Source organism: Dromiciops gliroides, chromosome 2, assembly GCF_019393635.1.
Source record: "Dromiciops gliroides isolate mDroGli1 chromosome 2, mDroGli1.pri, whole genome shotgun sequence".
Lineage (NCBI taxonomy): Eukaryota > Metazoa > Chordata > Mammalia > Microbiotheria > Microbiotheriidae > Dromiciops > Dromiciops gliroides.
In genome coordinates, this window is record NC_057862.1 from 56,547,173 (window position 1) to 56,568,341 (window position 21,169).

The following is a 21,169-nucleotide window of genomic DNA, read 5'->3' on the forward strand; positions in this document are numbered from 1 at the left end:
CACCACATCAAAGGACTATATCACTATTTTGAATACCTTTCTAGATACATGGTTTTTCCCCATTTTAAGATCATAGTATTGGAGCAGCTAGATGGCGCAGTGGATAAAGCACTGGCCCTGGAGTCAGGAGGACCTGAGTTCAAAACCGGCCTCAGACCCTTAACACTTGGTAGCTGTGTGACCCTGGGCAAGTCACTTGACTCCAATTGCCTCACCAAAAAAAAAAAAAAATCATAGTATTGCCAGCTTGTTCTGATCTATCTCACTGTCCCAGATTGGGGCCTATTACATTTCCCCCCAAAGGCACTGGGGTTACATGGAGGGATTTGTTATTGGTGTCTCTAGTCTACTGCTATGAGCTTAAACTCCCCTTCCTCTACTGCTGTGAGGTGACAGTGACTAGTGCCCCGGTTCCATCTAGTAATTTAATATCAATTAGTTTTTACAAAGGGATGTTTAATTCAAAGATATAAATAAGGATAAAACTAAAATCCTCCCCCCCCAATACCTTGGGGATACACTTTTGCCTATCTCACTTTGGTCTTTGGTGGAAGTGGACTCACTAGCACAATTTCTACTTAACATCAGACACTCCAAATTTATGTCCAGATGTAGCATTTCTGACAGATAAGTCACTGTCTCAGCTACCACTGGTCTACATCCTGAAGATAACTGCTTTCTCTTCTGGGTACTTGTACTAAACTGGTTACAAAAACTGGAAACTAGAATGCTCTAACAGCAGAATGTATAGACTCTCCTACTTGACCTTTTGAGATTCACAGGGTTGGAGGTTCCGATTCCTTCATCTTCAATGAAAAAAGAAAAATGCAGAGGCTTAAGACTATGGCTCACTTTGAAGAACAATATGGCCTCAGAGGGGAAAATGTCCCCAATGTCTTTCTCCTTAGAGCATCATCTCTCACTAGATACCATGGAGAGAATCAGAGCACCAGACAGAAGCCAAAGAGAAAGAGTAAGCCTGACTCAGACCTTTTTGAATGATCCCACACCCATTCAAATTCTTATTTACCATGTGCTTAGCCAATCACAACCAGCTACAGAATGTCCATGCATGCTCCAATATCTCTCTGAGGTCATCATTGTCATTGTCTTCTTCTTCTTCCTCCTCCACCTCTTCTTCTTCTACCTCTTCTTTCTTCTTCTTTTTGTTGTTCTTCTTCCCTTTCCCCTCCTCCTTCTCTTTCTCCTCCTTTTCCTTCTCCTTCTTCTGCATATCACCAGACTCACAGAACAAAGCCCTTTAGCTTTTCCCATGTGAGGGACTTGTATCATCCAGCCAAGTTCTATGCATAGGCCAGTCTGTCTTCACAAGTATGCCCTGCTTGATGAATTCTTCAGGTAGCCAAATTGGCATCTTCTGTCAGCTCTCCCTTTTCTTCCTCATAGGGATCACTTAATTTTGTCATGTCAAAAGTTCATTACTGAGAACAGTCTATTGTTCATGAGCTAACTTCCTCTAACACATTTTAGGCCCTGGAAACCTACTTATCTCTTTTTTCAAAACTTTGAAGTCAGGTCTCCTAAAATCCAGGATGTGTGTCAGGACTTGAGCTATCTCTTCCTTTTCATCATGAGTTCTGAAATGAAGTGGTCGCTTTATCTGTGGGTTCCTGTCATTTCTACTTTGGCAAGCAATTTCACCTGGTTAAGGAGAATTGGGTCTAATATAACCATTTCTCTTATTTCTTCCCATTCCTTTTGAAGAATAAAATCGTCATCAAGACAAGTCAATATTATCTAAGTGGCTTTGTTTTGGACAGAGAGTAGAAAGAAGAGAAGAAAGGAAAGGGTGAGGTTCCATTCTAATAACTTAGACATAACAGTACCTACTATCTGCCAACCACTGTGAAAATGCTAGGAATTCAAAGAAAAATAAACAAACAAATAAATAAAATAAATAAAATCCCTGCCCTCAAGGAGCTCATAGTTTGGGGGAGACAACATGTAAACAACCATGTGAAAACAATAAATCTCTCTCTCTCTCTCTCTCTCTCCCCCCCCCCATGAACACACACACACACACACACACACACGTATATGATAACTCAGAAAGAATCAACACATGGAAGGAACTAGAATTCAGGGGGATCACAAAAGGCTTCCTGTGGAAAGTAGGATTTTAGCTGGGACTTGATGGAAACCAGGAGGCAGAAATGTGAAGAGGGTTAGAACATTCCATGCATGGGAAACAACCAGCGAAAATGCTAGGAATCAGGAGATGGAGCATCTTGTTTAAGTAACAGCAGAGAGATCAGTATCACTGGATTGCTGAGTATGTGGAGGAATGGAAAGGTGTAAGGAGACTAGAAACAAGCAGACATTATTAGCAGATAGCTGGATAGTTGGACATCTCCCCCACCCCTTACAATATTATGTCTTAGTGATAGCTTTGTATTCTGCTTCCAGAACACATTAATTTCTTCTTTCTGAAGAGTGGGTCTATAGCATGCTTTCACTGCAATATTGCTTCTATTTCCTTATTAATCCTTACTCAAATGATGCTTTATATCATACTTCTCTCCTCTGCTAAGTTCATGGATTTTCTCCTGGGGGAAGGAGGACTTATTGTCACAAATATTTTTCCCAGAACTATTTAAGATGTCAATGCTGCAGAGTTAGTAGGCTAGGCTTCTCAGAATAGGATAATGGTATCATATATTAAGAGGTGGAATTTGAATAAATATTCTCAATTATTGCTCATCATAACTATTAATGATTTATTCAGAGTCTTCTTCCATAAATAAGTTTTAAGTACCCAACAAAAATCAAGTAACTGTTGCTACCACTCCTGAGTGCATGTGATGTCCATTCTCTTCTGGTCACTTACAAAAAAAAAAAGAAGAAGAAGAAGACCAAAAGATGATTCTGCATTTTAATATGGTAGAATTTTAGGCCCCAAACCAGCCCACTTAAACTTATACAGATTTTCCTCTTTTTCTTTTTCAGAAAAGATCTGAATTTAGTTGAGGAAAGTACTCTGATATACTAACAGAAAGAACATGGGATGTGTAGTCATATTAGAATCCTAGCTGTTAGGTACTATGTATCAGTTGTGAATCATAATTCTTTCATCTTTAAAGTAAGGGGAAAGGGGCAGTTAGGTGGCATAGTGGATAAAGCCCCGGCCCTGGATTCAGGAGGACCTGAGTTCAAATCTAGCTTCAGGCACTTGACACTTACTAGCTGTGTGACTCTGGGCAAGTCACTTAACCCTCGTTGCCCTGCCAAAAACAAACAAACAAAAGAAGCATTAAAGTAAGGGGAAGACATAGCATTAAGGAAAGACCATGGTACCTTCTGGTTCCAAATCCTATGACCCAATATGACCAACTAATATAAGTGGGATAGATGAGAGAGATTACTAAACATAAGGTACAAACAGGGAGAATCTGAAGAACAGATAAAACAACTAGACATTCAGTTATTTTGAATGCAAGATTTAGATTGCATGGTCTCAAGTTTCCTTCCAGCTCTGATGTTCTGTGAGTCAATCAATGTTACTATTGTAACACTAAGTGGTAAGTTCAAATGCTAGATGAGAGACACAAGTGGTATGTTTACCTATATTCTGTGGGACCTCCCATATAAGCATATAAACACCTACTTACTCTGGGTTGGCTCACTTATTCCAATCTGATCTCACATTAGCACGTCTAGGTTCTTCTATGGGTTCCAGAAAAGGACTGCCACCAAGTGACTCAATTTTTCTCAGAGTACTAGGGGGTAAACCTGTTAAGGTGAAATAGATTTCTTCTTTTTCTAGTTACCACTCTTAAGCACCCACTGATACTTTTCTATTTGTTCAAATATCTACTCACAAAATGACACTTATAGATCTTAAACCTAAACATTTCCTTAACAAAAAAGTAAAAGAAATAATAATAATAATAATAATAACACAACACAGCTACTCACTTATTAAAGCATGTGCATGAATAATGAGATATAATCCATATATAAACCTGTGCCATTCTCTCTTATTTGTATGATTTTTCTTATGTTTTAGTTTTATCCTCTTTAGTTGTGAAACACTTACATGCAAACAGTCTGTTGAATCCTAGTGTCCTGGAGCAGTTGTGGTTTTCAGCATGGTCTCCATCTCATTTCGTGTCCTTGACACTATTTCTTGGTACACATATTTTCTAGTTTTTAACAAAAAAATCTTTCTCCACCACCTTTAAATCAATAGACTCTTTACCTATAAATGGGGTATATCCTATATCTTTATAAAGTGATGAGTTTTTATATTTATTTCACAGTTCATTTTCTATCCCAAACTACTCAAATCCTACCTGAAAGCTATGTTTCTTCTTCTTCTTCTTCTTCTTCTTCTTCTTCTTCTTCTTCTTCTTCTTCTTCTTCTTCTTCTTCTTCTTCTTCTTCTTCTTCTTCTTCTTCTTCTTCTTCTTCTTCTTCTTCTTCTTCTTCTTCTTCTTCTTCTTCTTCTTCTTCTTTTTGGTTTGTTTTTTGCAAGGGGCAACGGGGGTTAAGTGACTTGCCCAGGGTCACACAGCTAGTTAAGTGTCAAGTGTCTGAGGCCGGATTTGAACTCCTGACTTCAGGGCTGTTGCTCTATCCACTGTGTCACCTACCTGCCCTGAAAGCTATGTTTCTTAATAAGCACACACTTTGGCAGTTTTTACTAAACCAGTTATTTTTTTATTCCTTCCAGGCATCAAAATTTGGAGATGTAAGGAGGCAACATCTTACATCTTTTAACAGGTTATATAACTCTTTCCTTTTATATGAAGTTTTCCCCCATCTTTTTTTTTAAAGTAAGCTGTTAAGCCAGCAAGCAAAATTTATTTAAGTGTTTACTATGTGCCAGGCACTAATTAGAGCTAGGGATACAAGGACCGAGAAGGATATGATTCCTACTCACAAGAAGCTTACATTTAATGGGCAGATACCAAGGACAAGTATAAGCACCTACAGAATGAAATCAAAGATAACAAATGCAAATAAATGCAAAGTAGTTTGAGAGAGATAGCACTAGCAATCAGTGGGGGCATTGATTCATAATTGTTACATGAAGATAATACTGCTTCCATTGAATCCTGAGGGAAAGGATTTTATGATGCAAAGGTGAGGAGGACACACATTCGTGATATGGGACATATCTACTGCAAAGGCACAAAGACAGGGGGGAGTATCATGTCTGAGGGGTAGAAAGAAGACCAGTTTGGGTGGATCATAGAATCTAGAAAAGAGAGTAACATAGGAGACAGTCAGAAAAAGGGATTAGAAACAGATTGTAAAGGAGTTTAGAAGCTAAAGAGAAGAGTTTATATTTTATCCTAGAGGCAATAAGAAGTCAAAAAAGATTAAATATGGGAGTCTCATGATCAGGTCTGCATGGGAGGAAAATCACTTTGGTGCTTTGTGGATGATAGACTGGAGTGGGGAGAGACTTGAGGCAAGGTGTTCTATTAGATATTGCAGTGATCTAAACAAGATATGATGAGGGCCTGACAGAGGTAGTGGTTGCAAGTATAGAGAGAAAGAGTTTGATGCAAGAGATGTTGTAGAGGTAGAAATGATGTGATTTACCAATTGACTGGATAGCTGTGGTTGAGGGAAATGGAGATGTTGGGTATAATGCAGAAATTACAAACCTGAGACATTGGATGGATGTCAGTGCCCTTTGACATAAATAGGGAAGTTTGACAAAGGGGTCGGAGGAAAGGGGCAGATAATGAGTTCTGTGGGGGACATATTGAGTTTGAAATGTCTCTGGAATATCCAGTTAAAAGTTTTGAGTAGACAAATAGTAAAGAAGAATTAAAGGCAGGTAGATGTTACAGTGCATAGAGTGCCAGGCCTGGAGTCAAGAAGATTCATCTTCTTGAGTTCAAATCTGGCCTCAGATACTTACTGACTGTGTGATCCTGGGCAAGTCACATAACCCTGTTTGCTTCAGTTTCCTCATATGTAAAATGAGCTAGAGAAGGAAATGGCAAACCACTCCAGTATCTCTGCAAAGAAAACCCAAATGGATACAATGCAACAACAAATGCAGAATTAAATCTCAATGTAGAGAATAGACCTGGCTATGTAGATCTGTGAGTTATTGTCGCAGAGGTGATAATTAAACCCAAGGGAGCTGATTTTTTCCAGCAAAAGAGAAAGTATAGAGGAAAAAGGATGACTAGGACAAAGTCTTGTTGAACATCTACTATTAGGTGGCATGATATGGACCACAAACTAGCAAAGGAGATAGAAGAGAGGCTATTCAGGAGAAGATGATGGTCAGCAGTTTCAAATCCATCAGATGAGCTGAGGATGAGGACTGAAAAAATGACATCAGATTTGGCAAGTGCTGAGTGATTTGTAACTTTGGAGACAGCATTTTGTCTGCTTATGAGGTTAGAAGACAGATTGTGAAGTATTGAGAAGTGAGTAAGAGGAGAGCAAATGGTAGTAATGAGGGCATACAACTCTAGAAGTTTGAGAAGGGAAGGAGAAATATAGGGTATTATCTTTAGGGATTAATAGAGTATAGCGAGGTGTTTTTTTAATATTCACTGGAATATTAGTTTTACTTAACTATTTTGTTATATAAAAGACCTTTTATGACATGGGAGTAACTTGTAAATATTTGTGATTACATGTTATGCAACTCTTTAAAAAAAAGAAGCAGACTGCCTCTGAATTGTACATTAATGAAAACCAAGGACAGGACAAAAGGATAAGATAAGTAAATAAAGTAGTTACATGGTGGGACAAAGGATATGAATGTTAGAAAGGTAAGTTTGTGCCAGGCTCTGAATAGCAGCAAAATTTTTACATTTCTTAATTTTCATATGTCCACAAAATAAAAAATACTTTCAACCCTCTCTAACATAATCAAGCCCCCAACTCAGCAAATGTTTTAGAAACAGATTTGTGCCCATTTTCTTTCTTGTAGCTTTAAATTGGTAGTAGAACCGACTCCAAGATATTTGATTTTTCATTCTTCTTTAGGAATTCAAAGATACTGCATATTACTGACCTAGGAGATCTTAATGGCTCCTTAAAACTGACATACTGGGGCAGCTAGGTGGCACAGTGGATAGAGCACCAGCCCTGGAGTCAGGAGGACCTGAGTTCAAATCTGGCCTCAGACACTTTACACACTTACTAGCTGTGTGACCCTGGGCAAGTCACTTAACCTCAATTGCCTCACCAAAAACAAATAAACAAACAAACAAAAAAACCTGATACATTGCTGCCAGTCAACTGAGTCAACTTGGGATTGATAGGGAGTCTTTCCACCTGCAGGGAAAGCAGAGCCACCTAGATACCACCTCTATAGCAGGTCCTGTAGCAGGAGGAAGCTGCAGGAGCTGGAGAGATTACAGCCAGGCTGGATGGGGAGCCGCCGGCACCCAAGTCTCTATCACCCCAAACAGAATATAGTGCGGTTTTAAGAAAAAATACTCATTTTTAAGGACATAGGAGACTTGGGAGTGTTTGAAGTCCATGGGGAAAGAATTAGCAGATAGGGAGAGGTTATAGAGAGACAGAGACGCAGAAACAGTGACACAGAGATCGAGAGAAGACAGAGAAAGAGACAGAAATAGAGAAACAGACACAGAGAGACAGAGACAGAATTACTGATGTCACAGTTTGCTAGAGAAGATTGGATCAAGGGTATATGTCGGACTCTTGTGATGCATAGTTAGTTTTTTGTGGAGCACATTTTGACCCGTGTTATACTGATGTCTATGTAACAGCAAATTGTTTTCTCTGTACAGAGTTTCTACATATTTGGATGTTTTATGTGAGTGACTGAGTTCCTTTTTTTCTTTCCAAATGTTTCCTCTTGGGGCAGCTAGGTGGCACAGTGGATAAAGCACCGGCCCTGGAGTCAGGAGTACCTGAGTTCAAATCCGGCCTCAGACACTTAACATTTACTAGCTGTGTGACCCTGGGCAAGTCACTTAACCCCAATTGCTTCACTAAAAAAAAAAAAAAGGAAAAATGTTTCCTCTTTCCACCCAGATATTTGGGGCATTTGGGGTTAGAGATCGAGAGATGACAAAATCTTACCCACTTGGGCCAAGTTGAATAGGGAGTGGGTAACATCGCCCTGCATACTTAGCAGGAAGGACCAGATGGCCCAGATGGGGCAAAAAACATCTTACTTAAAGCTATTTGGCATTAGGCAGCAGGCCAGGGCTGTGCAGCAGGGAGAGCACCACCCTAGGAGCGCCCATCCTAATTTCTGAACTAACCAGCTGAGCAGATATCTGGCAGAAACTCAGACTTATGCTCTCATTTATAATAGCCCCAGTCTCCAGAGCCAACTGTTTATTTATCAATTGTTAATTGAGTTGATGTTTACTCATGATTGCGAGCAGATGATTAATTTATTGCAGAGTTCGAGGAGTCAGATAGTGAGGAAACCATTATAAAGAGAGATTATAATAGAGTTCTCTGCACTTGTGAGCCTGGTAATAAAAGATTGACTAATATAATTAGATGGGGCTTGGTAACAAATACTATTACATTATGTCTGAATCTTATTTAAATGTATTGGCCTTTTATCTTAAACTTATTAGTGGGTGGCTATAGGTTAAGTTGAAACCTGCTGCAGTCTTTTACATCTGCCCAGAGGGGAGGGGTAGTATGCAAATGAGCTGACTCCCTTATAATGGCTGGGGCAAGGGCAGCAGTTGGTGCAGTGAATAGGATGCTGAACCTGAGGTTGGGAAGAACCGAAATTCAAATGCCACCGAGGTTTAATAAGTGCTTATGGAATGAAATTTACTTTCCTTAACATTGGCTCGCTTTCCATGCCTCCGTTTTTTCATCACTATCATACAGCTAATACTTATCTTACCTATATATTGATATTGAAAGGTTTGAATGAGGTAAAAAGTTATGTTTTGAAAATTTTATTTTTAACTTATGGAATAAAACAAGCATTTCCATAAGACAGTACAGTAGAAAAAGATAAGTGTACATTAAACTGCAAATCTACTATGCATACTTGCTATTCTTTTCAAATATACAACAAAATTAACATGTCAATTTCTTTTTTTTTCCTTCCCTCCCCCTGACCACATCCTAGAGATGGCTACCATTGGGCATAAATTGGTGTGTGTATGTGTGTGTGTGTTTGTATGTGTGTGACACACAGATACACACACACTTATTTATGTCTAATGGTACGTATATATATATATATATATATGTAAATTTTCCTGTATATACTTCTATTTATCAGTTCTTTCTCTGGATGCAGATAGCATCTCTCTTCATATGTCCTTGATGGTTAATTTACATATTTGTGAAAGTCAATTGTTATACAGACTTAATGAAAGAGAGTTTTGGATTTGGAGTCAGGAAGACCTCGATTTGATTTACTAGATGGGGAAATCTCTCAACATCTCTAAGGTTTAAAAATAATTAATAATAATAAAAAAATAATAAATTCAAATTTACTTCTTCCTCATTCTAAGTACTGAGGTCTGCTACCTAACCTAAGTAGCTGAGCAGCAGTTACCTGGCTGGGACTCACTTATGATCTGTAAAATGGGGTCGATAATACCTGTAGTGGGGGCAGCTAGGTGGCGCAGTGGATAGAGCACCAGCCCTGGAGTCAGGAGGACCTGAGTTCAAATGTGGCCTCAGACACTTAACACTTACTAGCTGTGTGACCGTAGGCAAGTCACTTAACCCCAATTGCCTCACTAAAAAAAAAAACACAAAAAAAATAATAATACCTGTAGTGGGAAACATTGTGGCATAGTTGATTGAAAGCTGACCTCAATTTCAAGCCGACATTGATTCATGGCCTACTTCTGACACATACCAGTGATATGACAATGGGGTTCATTTCCCAGTAGCCCCAAGCAACTCTCAAAAACTACAGATTACAAAACAGATTTTTGATTAATTAGCATTGGTGGAGAGAGTTGTGGGACTAAGGATTCTCCTCATTGAAATCATAGATGAGGACCAAGGGCTTCTAGGACAAGGGTGTTTGCCTGGGGTCCACTGAGATATTTTAAAGGGTCCATGATATTAATAGGAAAATATGCATTATTATACTCACCAACCTTTGTAATACGGTACGGTTTTATTTTATGCATTTAAAAACCATTTATTCTGAGAAGGGTACCCTATTGCCAAAGGACTCCATAACATGCAAACAAGTTATGAAGCCCTGAGCACTTCTTGTTCACAAGTGAGGATCAAATGAGGTTATCTATAGTGAGGATTTTGCAAAGCTTACAAAACTGTATTCTCTTCAATTCTAGGACAGCAGCAATATGGGGAATGAAAAAGGCACTGGGTTAGGAGTCAGACAACTCTAAGTCCTGAGTTTGTTACTGATTTGCTGGGTGACTATGGGCTAACGACTCTTGTCTGTGAGAAAAAAGTATGCCAGGATAGCTGCACCACATAGAGTTTGTGGGAAAGACTAATATTTGAGAAGACTGGAAAGAGAGTAAGGGGCCAGGTGATAAACATCTTTGAAAGCTCAGTAGAGGAGTTGATGGGGAGCCACTGGAGCTTATCAAATAGCTGATATAGTCAGACCTTCAATCTCTTGGCTAGATGTGTTCATTGGAATGAGGTCTTTCTCCATGGATGGCTAGGTGGTATCATAGTGCATAGAGCACTGGGCCTGGAGTCAGGAAGACTCATTTTCCTGAGTTCAAATCTGAACTTCGACACTTACTACCTGTTTGACCACAGGCAAGTCACTTCACCCTGTTTACCTCAGCTTACTCATCTGTAAAATGAGCTGGAAGAGGAAATGGCAAACCATTCCAGTATCTTTGCCAAGTCCACTCCCACCCCCCAAAACAAAACAAAACAAAAACAAGGACAAATCTCCCTGTGACTTGTGTCAAGGAGACTGGTTGGAGGTCTTTGCCAGAGTCTCTAGGTGAGAGGTGATAAGGGCCTTAACAGGGTGGTGGCTGTGGGAATAGAGAGGGAGGTATGTGAGAAATATGGGGAAAGAAACCACAGGACTTGACAACAGATTGGATATATGGGATGAGAGAAACTGAAGAATTGAGGATTATGCCAATGTCTCAAATAAAGGGATGCTAGTATCCTCAATAGTAATAATGAAGTTTTTGAAAGTGTGGGCTTTGGGGGAAAAGACAATGGACTCTTATTTGGATGAGTTTGAGATGCCTATGAGACATACAGTTTAAAATGACCAATGGGCCATTTTGAAGCAGGACCAGGAACAGGGAAGGTAGTAAGGGGAGTGATTGTTCCTAGGTCATTTGTTCACCCTAGGGCTCCCCCATTAACTTGATCTCAATTCTGTTTCATCTCTTTGACTGGCACAAATGTCTACAAAGCAATAGCCTTCCCTGAAGGAAGCGACACCTCCTCAGCTGCTCTTCATTCACACCAGCAGAGCAGAGGAGAAAGCCTGGTACACAGCTGCTGTTTTTAAAGCAGTTGGGCAAATGGCCATGTAGATATTAAAAATAAAAAAATAATAATTCATTGAACAAAGCTATATACAGCTGATATCCATATTGGAGCTGCTGTGTGGTTGGCCCAGCTGATGCCTAATTGTCTTCCCATGAGGAGGGATGAGACATTCTTAGCCATCGAGGAAGAACAGTACACATACACTCTACAGGGATAAAGAATATATTTTGTTTGGGACTGAAGCAATAAGCCAACAGAAATGGCAATTATTACTAGACCTCTTTCATTCTTTGACCTCAGGCAAACAAGGTTAAAACCAATTACATCCTATCAAAAGTACTCCCACTGAGTCTATAGTGAAGACCTGGAGCAGGGGCATGATTAGTATTTGTATTCTGTATCCAAGAAACTGAATTTTTCACAGTATGGATAAGAATAAGAAAATGTGAAAACATAGATAGCACCACCCTGGATCAGGGTTCCTTTGGCACGGTGTTCCGTATCTGTTAGAAAACCTGGGGCCAGGTTGTTAGAAGACCTTATAGCAAATAGCCTCTGATGGAAGAAAAGCTGGGAAGATAAGGCAGGCAGCTTAAATGGGAGGCTGAGTCTATCATGTGGATGATACCACGTTCAGTTAAGGTTGTGGAGCCCCAATGCCAAATCTTTCTCTCCCTCTTTAAAATGACAATGAATGGTCCTACCCATATTGAAGGAGAGAATAAAACAAGATTTTAAAGAAAAAAGAATGGGAAAGCCTGGCTGAAGTTGGCCAACCTTTGCCAAAATTATGAAGTAGGTGAGATTTTCCCCCACAATCTCAAACTATCCTGAAGACATGTAAAGTTCCCAGAAAATTTTCGTCTTCTTATGGAGGCCAGCAATACTGGGGTGGGGTGGGGGGCAGGGGGGAAGGGATAATTATGAGGTTAGAAGAGAAAGACCCTCCTGGGGAAAGAGAGGGAGTTGGTCCCAGAGAGTGAAACAAAGGCCATTCTAGATCAAGCTGAGGGTGTTCATGCTACCATATTCAATGAAGGCAAAATAAGATACAAGAAATGGAGATTGACTAAATATAGTACTCACAGAGGACTTTTGGAGGGGCCGAGGAAAGATATTAAACTCACAGAGCTGCTGACACAATTACCCCCAAAACAACAATAAAACAAGCCCTAGAGTAGCAAAATCCACAAAAAGATGGGCTGAGATTATTTTCCAGATTAAAGGGAGGCATATCGGGCTATGAGCAGAGTCCAACCCCACAACTGTGCTGACACAGATGCCAGACACTCTGTGCAAGAGGAACATACGAGCCTCCAAATCAGCTGTAGCACCAGCTTCTTCTGGAACTAAGCTTACAGTTGGGTAAGAGGGCTAAATGGCTGACCAGGGGGAAAGTGCAGGGGTGTCTGCCAGGACCTAAGGAGAAATTTGGCTATCCCACCCCAGCAGGCAACCATGAAGAAATCCTGAACAGTGGGAGGCCCAGGTTGGGGAGGGGCACAGGCTTGTAGAAGCTAAGAACCACCACAGCACTCTGCTGGCTGGTTAACTAGCAAGTTGACTTGAGGTTATCTTCAGACCAGAGAACAGGCCAGGCAAGAGAAAAACCTGCCTTCCCTCAAACCAAAAGACCTGGGACCCTCTGAAGCTTGGGACAGTGTAGCTTGGAAGTAGGGCCCCACTATAAGAGGGAGTTAAAAGTCAAGTAAAATACAGCAAGAGGAGCAAGCAAAGAAAAATTAGAAGAATATAATGTTTCTTTAGCAAGAAGGAAGATCAAGGTACACCCTCAGAAGAGGATAGCAACCTCAGGGCCCCTACATCCAAAGCTTCTAAGAAAAATATGAATTGGTCTTAGACCATGGAAGCACTCAAAAGGGACATTGAAGAGAAAGTAGGAGAGATAGAAGGAAGATTTAGAGAGGTGGAGGAAAGCATGGAAAAAGAAATGAGAGCAATGCAGGAGAGTCATGAGAAAAAAGTCGACAGCTTGAAGAGCCAAATGGAAAAGGAGATAAAAAAGCTCTGTGAAGAAAATTATTGCCTAAGAACTAAGATTGAACAAATGGAAGCTAGTGACTTTATGAGAAACCAAGACAAAGTAACACAAATCCAGATGAATAATAAAATAGAAGGCAGTATGAAATATCTCCTTGGAAAAACAGCTTACCTGTAAAATAGATCCAGGAGAGATAATTTGAAAGTCATTGGACCACCTGAAAACCATGACCAAAATAAGAGTTTAGACGGCATCTTCCAAGAGATTGTCAGGGAAAATTGCCCTGATATTCTAGAAGCAGAAGGCAAAACAGAAATTGAAAGAATCCACTGATCATCTCCTGAAAGAGATCCCAAAAGGAAAACCTTCAGGAATTCCAAAGTTCCCAAATTCTAGAGTTCCCAGGTCAGTGAAAAATTATTGCAAGAAGGGAGTCAAGATGGCAGAGGGGAGGCTGTGACTCCCACAAGCTCCAGATAAACCTGTCCACTTACTCCCAAATAATTCCATAAAAAAAAGAAAATATTACAAGCAGCTAGGAAAAAGCAATTCAAATACTGTGGAGCTACAATAAGGATAAAACAAGATTTAGCAGCATCTACATTAAAGGACCAGAGGGCATGGAATATGATATTCCAGAAGGCAAAGGGACTGGGTCTACAGCCAAGAACCATGTACCCAGCAAAAGTGAGTATAATCTTTCAAAGGAAAAATGGGATTTCAATGAAAAAGAGGACTTTCAGGCATTTGTGGTGAAAAAACCTGAAATGAATAGAAAATTTAACTTTCAAATACAAGACCCTGGAGAAGCATAAAAAGGTAAACAGGAAAAAGAAATCATGAGGGATATTAAAAGATTAAACTGTTTACATTCCTACATGGGAAGATAATACTTTTAACTCATAAGAATATTCTCAATAAGGAATACACAGAGAACACAGGTCTGAACTGAATATCTGCACAGCACTTAATTTTTGTTCATCTTTGTTCTTTAGGGGGCAAACAGAGTGGGGTATCATGTCTGGGGCTGGATTTGGGCTCAGGGCCTCCTGGGTTCAGGGCAGGTGCCACCTAGCTAACCTGTGATGACATCTTTAAAATTGGGTTGAGAGGTAGAAGGAATAGACTGGAAGAGGGGCAAGGGGAGAGGTGTATTGGGGAGAGGTAGTTCACATGAAGGAAATAAGACAAAAGCTTATGGAGGGGAGGGGAAGAGGGGGAAGGAGTGGGGGAGTGAGTGAACCTTACTATCATCAGAATTGGCTCAAAGAGGGAATAACATACATACTCAAGTGGGTATACTAATATATTTTTACCCTGAGGAAGAGTGGGAGGGGAGGGAGATAAAGGTGGGGAGAAGAGGGGAAAGAGGAAAGGGCAGATTGGGGGGAGAATAGTAAAAAGCCAAAGCAAAACACTTTCAAGGAAGGTGAAGACATTCTGCATAACTGCATAAGGATGACATATTGAATTGCTTGACTTCATAGGGAGGGATGAAGAGGGAGAGAAGAAGAAAAATTTAGAACACAGAATTAGCTCAAGACATTAATCTTATCATAGTGAGCTCAAAGAGGGAATAATATTCACACCCAATTGAGAGGAGTAATCTATTTAACCCTACAGGAAAGTAGGAGGGTAAGAGGATAAGGAGGGAAGGGTGAAAGAAAGGAGGACGGAGTGGGAGAGGGGACAGTCAGAAGTAAAACACTTGTGAGGAGGAATAGGGTAAAAGAAGATATAAAATAGAGTAAATATCATGCGAAGGGAATAGGATGGAGGGAAATAGTTATGATGATTGACTATAATGGAAAAATGTATGGTACCTACTTACTTTGCTGGACTATTGTGAAGAAAATTCTTTGTCAAGTTTAAGGTACTATATAAAGGTTATGATGATCAGGATGCTATCAGAAAAGCCTGGAAAGACCTACATGAACTGAAGCAGAGTGAAATGTACTGTATACAAAATAATAGCAATAACATAAATTGATCTGCTGGGAAGGACATGGTTATTTTCAGCAAGGCAGTGATCCAATATAACCCTGAAGGACAGGAAAATTGCAATCCATCTACAGAGAAAGAACTGATGATATCTGAAAACTGAAACAGATTTTTTTTCTTTGACAATTCCTTAATCTGAAGTTTTGTTTTTTAACTATTTTCTCTCACAACCTAGCTAATCTGGGGATGTTTTCTATGACGGCTCATGTATAACTTATATTTAATTACTTTAACTCTTGGGAGTGGAGGTGGGAAGGGAGGGAGGAAGAGAAACTGGAAGACAAAGTTTTAAAAAATTGATATCAAAATTTGTTTTTACGTATATTTTAGAAAATAAAATCCTAAAAAAATTAAAAAATAACATATATCAGTTTGAAAATAAATAGATAGATAGATAGATAGATAGATAGATAGATAGATAGATAGATAGATAGATAAATGTAGTACTCATAGTAAAAAAAAGAAAAAAGAAATGGAGATTTTAGCAGTGGTTCCAAAACCTGGGAAGATAGGATGAAAGTGATGCTGTCTAGCAGAGTTAGAAGGTCAGTGGTTTCTTCTCCTATTGTAGCATTCTTTTAGAGTGACACTGCTAAGTCCAGCCCCTCTGAGCTGCTATCTGACCAAATGATGACAAGGAAGATGGTGGTGTTGGTAATGATCATGATGATGAAAACAATGATGATAATTTTTATACTGCTTTAATATTTAAAATGACAAAAGCTAAGTATGGGGCAATGGTATGTATGATACTAATTTTGTAGGAAAGTCCAAGAAGCTTATCTGTTTTGTTGTGTGAGCCAATGGTAGTACCTTTGGAAGACTTAAATATGTGGGGGGTGAAGGACACTGGGGTTGTGCACAGATTTATGGTCCAGAAATAAGCCAACACAAACAATACTTATTCCTAGACCTCTTTAGATCTTTGAATTCAGTCACAGAAGGCCATAGTAATGTTTGTTCTTCCTAAATCTTGGTGTTTCTGTACGAGCTAGGCTAGAGACTTGACAGTTGTCATATAGATATAGATATGTATGCATGCATGTTTTATGTATGTGTATATGCATATACATGTATGCAATACATATATGCATGTATAAGTATATGGGTACATACATGTACCGTACATATATATGTGACTTTATATCTATGAAGTAAATAGATTTTATATTTAAATTGTTATAATATATGCACATACATATATGTATATGTAAAGAGTTTTTGACTTTAAGAAAGTGAGGCTAAGAGAAAAGCCCCCAAACTGTGATTTATTTGTGTTCTTCTTGATAGTACTGTGCTCCTCATTCTTTCACAATACTGTACTCATTCAATTTTACTTAGGATGCAGTCCATGATGATGATAAAGACTTTAAACACATGTACATACAGCTGTGGCCTTTGCCCCCCCCCCCATCAAGGAAGAAAACAACTTAATGTCATAGACTTCTTTGGGCCTAAAAAATACTTTAGAAAGGAGTGACCTGGATTTGAATTCAGTTTCTAAAATTTTCTAATCAAATAATCATCAGCCAGTCATTTAACCACTTTGACCTTCAGTTTCCTCATCTGTAAAATGCAGAGAATAATTCTAGTGTCTAATTAATGGGGTTGCTGTGAAATAATGCATGTAAAATGCTTTTACAAACCTTAAAGCACTGTGTAAATATCAGCTGTTATCAGTCCTTTTATTGAGGAGGAAACTTGTATAAAGGGCATCCATCTCCAGCCAGCCAGCCAGCCATATACCCACCTACCCAGCTGTCTGTCCATCCATCCATCTGTTCATCCATCTGTCTGTCTGTCTCTCTATTTATCTACCTATCTACCTATCCATTCCTCCGCCTCCCTCAACTCCACTCCCATACCTGTACTGTTTAGGTATTTTTATTCCCAGGACAATACACTCAATGGTAAGCAGTGTTGATTCTCCTTTAAGATAAGGATAATATTGTGTGTGGGTGTATGTGTTAAAGATAGCTCATCAAGATGAAGAATAGTTTTGGATGGAGAAAAGCACTGTGAAATTCCCAAATCCAGTGCTGTCATTCTCTTTCTTCCTATTCAATACTGGATCTGTCTTTGGGAAGCAAATGGTACAGTGGAAAGAGCATTGGATTTAAAGACAGGGGGATTGGGTTCAAATCATAGCTCTTCTCCTTAGTACCTATATGAGCTTAGGCAAATCACATCCCTTCACCTTCTCAGTTTCTTCATCTATAAAATGGGAGAGCATTATGCTCTACCTATGGTCCTCTTTACTACGACCATGACCCATGTGTAGTGCATCTCCCACTGGTCTAACTCCCCATTCTTTTTTGTTTGTTTGTTTGTTTGTTTTTTTGCAGGGCAATGAGGGTTAAGTGACTTGTCCAGGGTCACACAGCTAGTATTAAGTGTCTGAGGCCTAATTTGAACTCAGGTCCTCCTGAATCCAAGGCTGGTTCTTTTTGTTTGTTTGTTTGGTTTTTTGTGAGGCAATTGGGGTTAAGTGACTTGCCCAGGGTCACACAGCTAGTAAGCGTCAAGTGTCTGAGGCCAGGTTTGAACTCAGGTCCTCCTGGCTCCAGGGCCAGTGCTCCATCTACTGTGCCACCTAGCTGCCCCTCCACTGGTCTAACTCAATCACCTAGTCACTGATGTTCATGAGATCATAGCTTTCAAGTTAGAAGGGACCTTAAAAGCTTCTTATCCCCTCATTTCACAGGTGAAAGAATGCAGGGCTCAGGTAGGTTAAGATACTTGTTGAAGGTCACACAGGCAGTGAGTATCCAAGGTGGGATTTGAATGCAGGTTCTTTGAATCCATAGCTACTGTTGTTTACAGTCTACCAGCTTTTGAAGGAAAGGAGATGAGAGAGAGAGAGAGAGAGAGAGAGAGAGAGAGAGAGAGAGAGAGAGAGAGAGAGAGAGAGAGAGAGAGAGAGAGAGAGAGAATGTGAGAGAATTGGAAGAGGGAAGAGTGAGAGGTTCTTTGAGTTAGAGATTGTCTTTTGGATGGGAGCTAATAGCTATAGGCACCATGTCAGACTCCAGCCACAACCACCAACGTGAAAATCCAAACTGGTAGTGTTAGATACAAAATATTAATGTGCTCAAAGTTTTCAAGTGTTTTTTTTTAAATAACTAAACTGATTTGTCTAGAGAAACACTTCCCACCAATGATATTCACATACAATATGTTTCCTGTTCCAATATTCTTCCAAGACATATTAGATCAGCTGTACAAGAATCAACCCCCAACAATCTGTCTGGCCCACCTCCTCCCACCCCCATACCCCTTTCCCAGTTTGGGCCTTCAGATTTTCCTGATGTTTTAACTTATCATCCACTTGAATTCTCTTGGACCCCATTAACTTTCTTTCAGTCTCTTGTCCTGCGAATCTATACTACATTAGTCATGTTCCTGTGAACAAATTTTACAGGATTCTTGACCCATATGGTAGAGACAAATGTTACTAAATTAAGCTTATTTTTAAAATGAAATAATTTTGGGAGGCTGATTACAAAATATTTCTATTTTAACTGACATGATAGAGGGAAAACACCCACATATATCTTTGCCAAGAGGTTGAAAAGATTTGTTTTTGGGGGGAGTATTATATTTGCCAAATGTTTATTAGAATTGGGGAAAGTGGAAATGGACAGTGTGTGTGAACCACTGTCCCTGTTCCTTGGGCTCACATGGCAGTGAATGAAGGGGAAGAAATCCTCCCTTGGGATAAATTTGTGGTCCAAGATTAGCTTGGCTTTTCTTCTTAAAGATCTTGTGGACCATTAGAATTACTCTTCCCAAAGAAGCCTAAGCAAATTTTATACCTCTGACTTCAGGCTGGGAGACACTCTGTTGAGAAGACTAAGCCAACAATTTTTGGTACCTTCATTCCTCTTAAATGCAAAAAGTGTAATTTATATCTCTTGGAACTCTTTCAAATTAGGTTCCACAAGTATTTATTAGGCATCTATCGTATACCAAGATGTAAAGATAAAAATTAAATCAGTGTTTTTAAGGAACTTATATTCTTCTATGGGTTAGTAACATGTATGCAGATAAATAAATATAAAACTTTAAGAAATAGAATAGAGATAAAAATATAATAAATATGTATATATGAATATCCAAGGGGAAAAGAGTTGTCCAACTGGATTGGAGTGTGCAGATATAGAAAAATGTTGTGAAAGATAAGACTTGAAAAGAAAGGGAATTCCAGGTTGGCGAGGGCCAGAATGCGAAGCAGAGGAGTTTGAATTTTGCACTTAGTAGGGTGACAGGAAGAAAACCACTGAAGATTTGTGTAAATGTGTGTGTGTGCACATATATACATACATATTTATATCTATATCTAAATCTATATCTATCTCTATCTCTACCTCTACCTCTACCTCTATCTATAGATTTAGATATAGATATAGTAACGATTGGAATGATGCCACCTGCTGGGGAGTTACTGTAGGAAAGCTCCGCCATGAGGAGAAGGCATCTGAGGGCAAGCCATGCGGTCAGTTCCTTGGCGTCAGGAAGTAATGTTTACTCGTCAATACTGTCTATCAAAGCTACCAACCAATTAGTTTGGAGCTGTGTGTGGGGCATGTTCCCAGTTTCACAGGAGGCTTCTGGGAGGAAGGAGGAACAGTTGGGTCCTTTTTGTTTCTGACTTTACCATGACTGGTCAGATGATGGGGTCTCTTAGAAATAGTTAAATTTTTACCTTTCTCTCTGATCCTAATGCTTTTTAATAAATACTTAAACACGGGGGCCGCTAGATGGCGCAGTGGATAAAGTGCCAGCCCTGGATTCAGGAGTACCTGAGTTCAAATCTGACCTCAGACACTTGACACTTAACTAGCTGTGTGACTCGGGGCAAGTCACTTAATCCCCATTGCCCTGCAAAAAAAAAAAAAAAAGAGATCCAAGGTAGTATCATGGAAAGAGCACTTGGATTTTGGTTAATAAATACTTAAACACTTAAATACTCTTTCTAAAGCTTATAATTTATTGGCAACCACTCATTAGATTTTAGATAGTATAGCTAGAATTTTAGCCCCCTTATAATATATACGTACACACACATATATACAGATTAATATAATATGATATAATATATAATATATCATACACATGTATATATATACATATGTATATTCACACATATATTCCTCTCATGTATATGTATGTACTTATACCTACACACATATACATACACATACATACACACATATACATATGCACATATATACATACACATATATATGGGGGTAGAGAGAGACACAGAAAGAGAGAGAGAGAGAGAGAGAGAGAGAGAGAGAGAGAGAGAGAGAGAGAGAGAGAGAGAGAGAGAGAGAGAAAATGAATTAACCTGGGAGATAGATAGAGGTCTTGGGAAGGAGATGACAATTGAGCACACCCCTGAATGGAGATAAGGATTCCAAAGTGGTGTGTAAGGGGGGGTATGTGGGGAGGTGAGGAGTGTGACCTGTGCAAACCCACAATGGTGGATGTCGGAACTTCTTGTACGTAGAGCAACAGATAAGCTATGTGGTTGGAATAGAATGTATAAGTTAGAATAATGTGAAACCAATTCTGAAAAATGGGCTAGAACCAGAACGTGAAATACTTCAAAAGTCTTCCACCCACTGTAGAATAATTTCCTGGTTAGAACAGAAGGGACTTTTTTATTCCCCAAATGCTTTCTCTTCCTGTCTGGTTCCAGGTGACTGAGTCCTTCCCCTCCGGCTTTACAAGAGGGACTCTAAGAAG

General features: G+C 39.4%; 1 protein-coding gene across 1 annotated transcript in view; it reads left to right on the top strand.

Moving 5' to 3' along the window:
- Positions 1 to 21,169, top strand: part of LRMDA (leucine rich melanocyte differentiation associated) — a 572,901-nt gene that overhangs the window by 212,658 nt on the left and 339,074 nt on the right. The window lies entirely within an intron of this gene.